The sequence below is a fragment of the Bactrocera latifrons genome, unplaced genomic scaffold (assembly GCF_001853355.1).
Source record: "Bactrocera latifrons isolate USDA-ARS-PBARC rearing strain unplaced genomic scaffold, ASM185335v1 scaffold_17, whole genome shotgun sequence".
In the NCBI taxonomy this organism is placed as follows: Eukaryota; Metazoa; Arthropoda; class Insecta; order Diptera; family Tephritidae; genus Bactrocera; species Bactrocera latifrons.
Window position 1 is genome coordinate 1,933,612 of NW_017535185.1, and position 7,886 is coordinate 1,941,497.

The 7,886-nt window shown below is 35.1% G+C and overlaps 1 protein-coding gene and 1 long non-coding RNA gene across 6 annotated transcripts in view; one reads left to right on the plus strand and one right to left on the minus strand.

Moving 5' to 3' along the window:
* Positions 1 to 153, plus strand: part of LOC108966818 (beta-1-syntrophin) — a 126,697-nt gene extending 126,544 nt beyond the window's left edge. The window contains exon 11 of the transcript XR_001993216.1: positions 22 to 153. The gene's annotated coding sequence lies outside the window, so the exon portion shown is untranslated. The remainder of the gene's footprint in view (positions 1 to 21) is intronic.
* A 1,301-nt stretch (positions 154 to 1,454) lies between these two features.
* LOC108966765 overlaps positions 1,455 to 7,886 on the minus strand; it is a 130,165-nt gene continuing 123,733 nt past the window's right edge. For 3 of the 5 annotated variants that reach the window (XR_001993209.1, XR_001993207.1, XR_001993208.1), the window contains 3 exons: positions 2,461 to 2,612; positions 2,202 to 2,395; positions 1,455 to 1,932 (listed from right to left, as the gene is read on the minus strand). This is a non-coding gene — a long non-coding RNA (uncharacterized LOC108966765). The other 2 variants (XR_001993211.1, XR_001993210.1) reach the window with 2 other exon arrangements.

Consider the following 7,886-nt stretch of genomic DNA (forward strand, 5'->3'; position numbering starts at 1 on the left):
AATAATTTAAAATCTTGCCAGGCCCCTAAAGACCGAAAACCAACACATTAATGCAATAGGCGTGTCGTAAAGGCGTTATTGAACACTTTGCCGTAAAAACAGCAGCAACAGCAAGAATCAGTATAATATACATATATATATATATAAAGAATTATGAGAACTAAGTATGTATGTAATAAAATATAATGTAAGTAGAGTTGATAATTATGGAAATTTGAAAAATTAAGAAAAATTCAACAAACAATGTGTGTGTGCTGCAAGCTATTTGGTCTAATGAGAAAAAACACACACAAGTCATCACTAATGGAAAAAATTGAGTAAAAACTATTAATAATACGGACAATGATTATACCAACCAGCAAATAGCGAAAGGTGTGAGCGTAACAAAAAAACGACATTTTGTGCAATATTATATATCTCTCCCTATGAAATGATAGCATTATACACAATAAACAATTATGATGCGCATAAAATTGGAAAAGTAAATAAAGTTGTTTTATTTTTAATTTCATGCTTTGGGGGTTTTTGGAGTTGTTATTTGGTTATTTGGTTTGTATTAAATTATATTGGTCTCAGCATTAATTTTACATTTGAGCGCTTTTAGTGCACTCAACAGCACTGTAGCGAAAAATGTTGCAATTTACAAGCGCTGTCGCTTTTGTGCTGAAAAATCACATGCGCGCCATAGGCAGTGCACCAGGCGCCCAGCATGCACTAGTAGGTTGATGCCATGTTAATGTTATGTTAATTAACATAACATGTCATGTTAATGTTATGTTAATAACATAACAGGTTATGTTAATGTTATGTTATTAACATAGAAATGTTATGTTACTAACATGTCATGTTAATGTTATGTTAATTACACGTCATGTTAATGTTATGTTAATGACATGTCATGTTAATGTTATGTTATTGACATGCTATGTTAATGTTATGTTAAGGGCATGCTATGTTAACTTTTTGGTAATGTGTTTCATACCAAATGTACTAGGCGCCCAGCATGCGCCAGTAGGTTGCCGCTGTTAAATCAAAAATGTTATGTTAATAACATGTCATGTTAATGTTAATGTTATGTTATTAGCATGACATGTTAATGTTATGTTATGTTAATGTTATTTTACTAACATGTCATGTAAATGTTATGTTCATAACATGAAATGTTAATGTTACATTAACATAATATGTTATTAACATAACATCAACCTACTGGTGCATGCTGGGCGCCTAGTACATTTCGTGTGACGCGCATGTAATTTTCAGCAAAATTGCAAATTGCAACATTTTTCGACCACTGTTTTTTCTTCTGATAATGTTAATGTTGTTACCACTATTAATGTTAGCAGCACTTTTAGCGTTAGCATACTACAGATTAGAATTTAATGCTTTAACCATGCAATTCGTAAAAAATATGTTTACAGTTCATGGGCTGACAAATAAAACGCACATTTTAGACTTTTCAGTAATATATATTTTTATTTTTATTAAGAATTTAGTGCAATTATATGTTAACAATGGTTGAAAAGTAAGTAAATAGCAAGTCTAAAAATGTCGCTCTTGGTAAGTATTTCGGTTTGCAGTACACCAGGGCAGCGCTTTAGAGAAAAATCTTGTATCTGTAGCAGCACTGAAGTGATTTGGGGCATGCTGCTGAGATGACAATCATTGGCTGGATAAAAATGATAAAAATCCGGGTCCCTACAGATTACGTAGAGCCGACTGTCGTAGAAGCGATGCTATGTATCCTTCTATACTTTGAATAAGCAGAAATAGTTGCTGCTGTGTGACATCAGAAAACTTTGCTGAAGTAATTCGAAGCATGCTGCCGACTTAACAGTTCTTGGTCGAATCAAAATCTCAGTTCGTTCGGTTTACTTAGACCCGCATTCGTGGGAGAACTACTGTAGCACCCTTGCCTTCACTTTCAACTGTCTGAAATTCAAGCGAAATGAAATTTTTATTACTCAGGTGTTGTAGGTTAGTTTTATTTAAAAAAAATATATAGTAGCTTTGGGACATAAGAAGGTAAATTTGCAACAAATTATGTGTAAGCAAAAAACAAAACAACCTAAAATTGGATTATTTGCATTTTTCATAAATTGTGAGGTTATGCTTAAAAGGTGTTCATACCAAAGTTGTGGATCTTTTCATTAGCTACAACTTTGACATATAACTTTTTTCTGTAGAACACGTATTTTTACCTGAAACCAAGGCAAGACATTTTCAACGCTTGAAAATTCAACCACGGCTCCTCCCCCACCCTCTTTCTAACTTCAGATTGCGCGTTAATACATTTTCCTTTAAGTTTTGTTGCTTTATCTTTTGTTGCCAATGAGTTTCCTTCCAGTACAATGTTCTTTTTTTGCTCTCAGGCGTTATCTAGTCGAGTTTGTTACTGGAAGAAATCATAAAAATATTTGTAATTTTGTTTCTTTTTAATTTTATTAAATATGCTACAACCTGTTGTCTATTCCACTCCTCCTTCCAACTTCAGCTCGTCGTAAATAATTCTTGCTTTCATTTTTGTTATTTTAACTTTATTTTCCAATGAGTGTCATGCCAGTTTGATTACTTCTCGTTACTTTCAGAAATTATACGGCTTCGCCTGTTACCTGAAAAAAGCATAAAATATTTGTAATTTTATTTCATTTTAGCTCTCTTGAATATTCTACAACTCAAATAACAAAAATTTATTTAATAAAAAAAAAATTAATATTGAATTAATAAAAAATAATTAAAATTTCTTTGAGTTATGTCCAAGTACATATGTCAAAAAACCACCACATTTTTCCAACGTCTATACATGTTTCTGCGTCAGTATGTGCTCCAATTTTAGGCATCAGTCTTGCTATTTTAAAACGCACAGGAGGTGAGACCACGCTTCCCTTCTTCTTCACATATTTTTCGCTGCTCAGCCGCACAAGCGCTGCAATAACAATGTATAAGGCCATGCCATGGCTGTCAGTCGCAATTTCGCTTTAAACTCGAAACATTTTATAATTAAAATAACATTTTCTTCACTTATACACACACAACCCGCAGCTGCTGCACAGCCTATGCCGTTTGCTGGTTGGCTTTTCATAAAATTTACTCGACGAATTTTCGGCTTTGCAGACAGACGGCAAGCAAGAAGACAAATGCAAATACTACTGCCAGACTGAAACTCTAACTCTGTCTACGCTGCCCTGGCTTGGCGACTTGCAAATGAGTGTAAACACCGCTGACAGTGTCTGACAAAAATTTTAAAATTAATGCAGCACTTGGCATCATCTCCCTATCACCTCATACGGCAAACAGCAGCAACAACTAACCACCAACAACATGCAGCGTCCACACAATGTCTGCGCCTGTCTGCTGTTTTTGCGGGCGGACGGAAAATCTTCACCGTCCAATGTTTACTTTTGAAATAATTTTTTAAATAAATTAAATTATAAATTTTATTTAACAGGCAAACAGCAAATGACTGCCAGCGGCCAAGCGACACTGCGAATGGAAAGCACTCGTGCGCTGTGTACCACAAGTATAAGTAAAAGCGCTCAGCAAATAACTTTCGAAAGAGCAATGACGAGACGTCACAATGGCGACAGCGCGTAGCGGTTCAAAAGCCAAGGCAAGCGATAATGGAAAGATCTATGTGCATGTGGTTGATGTTGGCCAGACAATGCACGCGTCGCCAGCCGATCTGCATACGCAAACAAACACACAAGTATGTAGGTGAGTGCAGGTAGAGCGAAATGGGAGAGCGCAAGTGAAATTATGTGAATGAAATGTGAGGGCAGAGCGACAACAAAGCAACAAACATGTATGTTCGTGCGCGTGTGTGTATGTGGTTTGTTTGTGAAATGCAAACGAGCGACAAGGTCGTACGGCTGGTCACTTGAGTGAGGCCGCATAAGCAATGGAAATCGAGCAATCGAAATTTTGGCAGCAATGCAGAGAAAACTTCACTGAGCGGATGTGAGCGTGCAGAAGCGCCGTAGTAGCATGTAATTTGATGCGACTCTGTGTATTAGTACAACTCATCATATAATGTCGTGTGCTTTTGTAGCGTACTTCTGCCAATATTTATTCAAATTGAGTACCTATGGTAAGCTCATCTTTTACTTTTATACTCTGGCAACATGTTGCTACAGGGTATTATAGTTTTGTGCACCTAACTGTTGTTTGTATGACCTAAAAGTAAACGAGATAGATAGAAAGCTATGTATGCATATATGTATGTATAAATGATCAGGATATCTATATAGATATATACGTGTTGAATCCAAAATACTGTCTGTTTGTCCGTACGTCCGTCCGTGCAAGCTATATCTTGAGTAAAAATGGAGATATTTTGATGAAACTTTGTACACGTGTTCTACGGCTTTTAAGGGGGATTGGTATTGAAGTTGGGCGAAATCGGTACATTGCCATGCTTACAAAGTCCCACCTAGCGAAGACATATGTATGTATGTATATAGTAAAAGCCTATAACTACTTTTCAAATTCAGATACAAAACCGTTATTTGCTATAAGACATTGTGGTGGCAAAGTATATGCGTTATTTGCAATAAGAGGCCGTGGCTCCGCGCTCTAAAGAGTTTAATGAGCATATGTCCGAAACTACTTTACTACCATATTAACGTTGATTTCATTAAATTCCGGGAAAATGTTGGTTAACAATGTGTTGCAATGTGAAGGGTGATCCATTTTGAGGTTCCCTAAGTTTTTTAAAGAAAAAACACAGATACTTCAAATTTATTGCGGAATGTATATTATCATTCGAAAGAACATTCTTTGACATTTATAGTTTGAGGACTATCCCTTTCAAACATTGGCCGTGGCTACGTCTCAGAAAACGTCGCATCTTCTTAGAACTTTTCAAGAGACCACATTTTGGGAGATGCAATTGTGTTTCTTGAACCACCAGAGAATTTGATGCACCCCAATAGCGAATATTTTGTTTGTTGTTGAAGTCAACAAGCCAGAAATGTACTTCATCTAAGAAGGTTGTTTTTTGGATTTTAATAAATTCTACAACACCTCTAGAATATTTTCCTAAGTTTTCAAGTTGATCTCATTAGTAGTTTCGGAGATGCAGCCATGAGAACTTTTGCATTCAAGGCTAACCAGGCTAACTGCACCGCCTTTAAACACGTTTTCTTCGAAACTGTGTTTTTCAAGTGGGATGGCAAGATTTCTCGAGAGCTACTCAACCGATCCTCATGAAATTTTACACAGGCCTTAGAGAAACAATTCTTAAAGACTAAAACTATACGAAACAAATGTTTCGAAACTTTCACTGTGGTCATCGGATAGGACGTCGCAAAGGCCGTGTTTAAAATATTTATTTCCAAAAATTTTTGAAATTCTGTGTTAATAGTGCATTTTTGTAGTAATAAAAAATTATAATAAAAATTTTCATTTTTGGAAATGAGAAAAAAATTGTTGAAAGTATTTTCTCACCTTTGTGTGTTGCAAATTCCTGGAGTACAAAATGTTCGGTTGTAACCGAACTTATCCCTCTCTTACTTGTTTGCACAAATTTTTGACTGCTCCATATTTCCATAACTTTACTCTGATATTTGCTCATTTACTCTACATTCATACGTGTGTGTATGGTATGTATGTGAATAAGTTTGTTTCTGAGTATACGTGACGCCACTTGTGACCATATTGCCCATACTGATCGCAGTTTATCACACACTTGTTTTTTGCTTGTTCGCCATCATTCACTGCTCTTAGCCGCTTCAATCACTCTCTTGACGATTGCTGATAAGGTTTTCGTTTTCGTTTTCGTGTGTGATTTCGAAATTTTTATTACAACACAAGGAACTGAACTTCATAAAACATGTGCACATAACAATGATTGTTGTTGCTTTCGGTGTTTTGCGTTAAAGCTTCCACGTTTCTACATATGCCGTGTGTCTTGTGTTGAGACAAACGCCGGCAATTGTTTGTGCTTTTTCATTTAGTCACTCTCACTACTTCGCATTGCTGTTAGCCTGCTACTTAAAACAGTTTTAGAGTAACTTGTGAAAAAAGTGAGAGTGATGACGGCAACAACACTTACTGACTAATAAACTTGGCAGACCAAGTAACGACGTTATCGATACTAACACGTAGTAATGATAACCGCTAATGGCACTGGTGGGAATAAATTTATATGAAGGTATCACTTTTGATAACATCACGAAACCAAATAACTAAGTTCGTATATAGTTGTATTCCGTTGGGCAATGATTGGTATATAGTTACAACTTTTGAGCTGGATTGCAAAAACAACGATACGGCCCAGGTCGTCAACAATTTCTCATAACTTAAGTTTTTCATTTTATAATATTAGGTTAGTACGATCGCTTTTGCGGCTTATAGCTCTGTCAATAGAAAGCTAACTCTATCTTAATGCCAAATAAATCTAAAAACTATCAAATAAATCGAATCTAGAGCATTCATAGCATGTATTGGTAAAGTAATGTTTCGAAATTGAATATAGTTGGAAAGTTACAGGTGTGATAAAGTAAAGTGTTTAGAGTGCGCGGCCTACATACCTGAATTTTCAATCGTATTTTTCTCGAAACGGCAACTTTTAAACTAGCGTTTACGATTTCTCAAAAATGGTACTATCGTTTGCTTTTAACTTTCAATGATTACAGATTAATATGTACTTTTTTTTTTGTGTTTAGGTTAGGCAGTCTGCTGGAATCATGGACGCCGTTTGTCTAAATTTTTTCTTGATAATCGCCATTGGCACGATAAATCCCGCAATTAATAAATATTTAAAATTGTGTAAAAAGTTGTAAGCTCTGTGTTGGTTCATTCTACTACAAATAATGCCGAAAAACCTTAACAAAATAACCGTAATAAAAGGGCTGATTGCGTTAATTTTTGATATTGCTCAGGTAGAATTGAGAAATTTTTTGCGAACAATTTTATAAATATATAAATACAAATCGACCTTTAAGCGACAGCGCTTCGCTCTATGGGCATTAGACAAGTAAGCTAGTCGCATTTGAGACGAAGAGCTGCCTGTTAAGATGCAAAATTTGCCATTTCATCTAGAAAAAATAACGACTTGGAGTGGTTTGTGGGCCGGTGGAAGCATTGGTTCATACTTCTTTAAAAATTATGCCGGCGAAAAAGTAGCCGTCACTGTCGACCGTTATCGCGTCGTGATAATCGACTATTGGTGCCTGAAAATGAATCTCGTGATCTCGGCGATTTTAATTTTAACAAGACTGCGCCACTATCACAGAACGCATTAATCAATGGCAAGAGAATACTTCGGTCAGCAGATAATTTGTCATTCGCCAGTTAACAGTCGAAATGCTCGAACGAGTCACCGAAAATTTAACTTAAAGTATGGCCCATTTGAGGCATATTCCCCGCCAACTTTTGTAAAAACTCATTTTCAAAACATAAATGCCAAAGAATGCTCTTTCGAATGATATAAACATTAACAATTAAGTTTGAAGGTTCTGTGTAGAGAACTTCGAAATGGATCACCCTTTAAATATAATGCTTCTGAGCCATTTCATTATTACTTTCCCGCACTTTTAGTAGTTTTTAACAAAAACGTTATATGAGGAGGGACAGGGTTATCAAACGATTTCTCTTAATTTGCCACTGTTGTAAGAAGTGTCAAAAATAATATTTCTTAAACCTAAATTACGGTCTTAAAAGTAAAAAAAAAAACAGAAATTGTTTTAGAAGTAAAAATCACTATCAAATGATTTTTGTTTTATCTATTTTTAAGTGTTGATTTTGGGATTCAAATTTCAATATTAAATTTTTACTACTAATTAATAAAATAAAATTTCCAATTTTTTATCCCAATTTTGGATTTAAATATATACTATATATTATTTTAACTTCTCCACATTTTTAATTCAAAAATTAAAATTTAA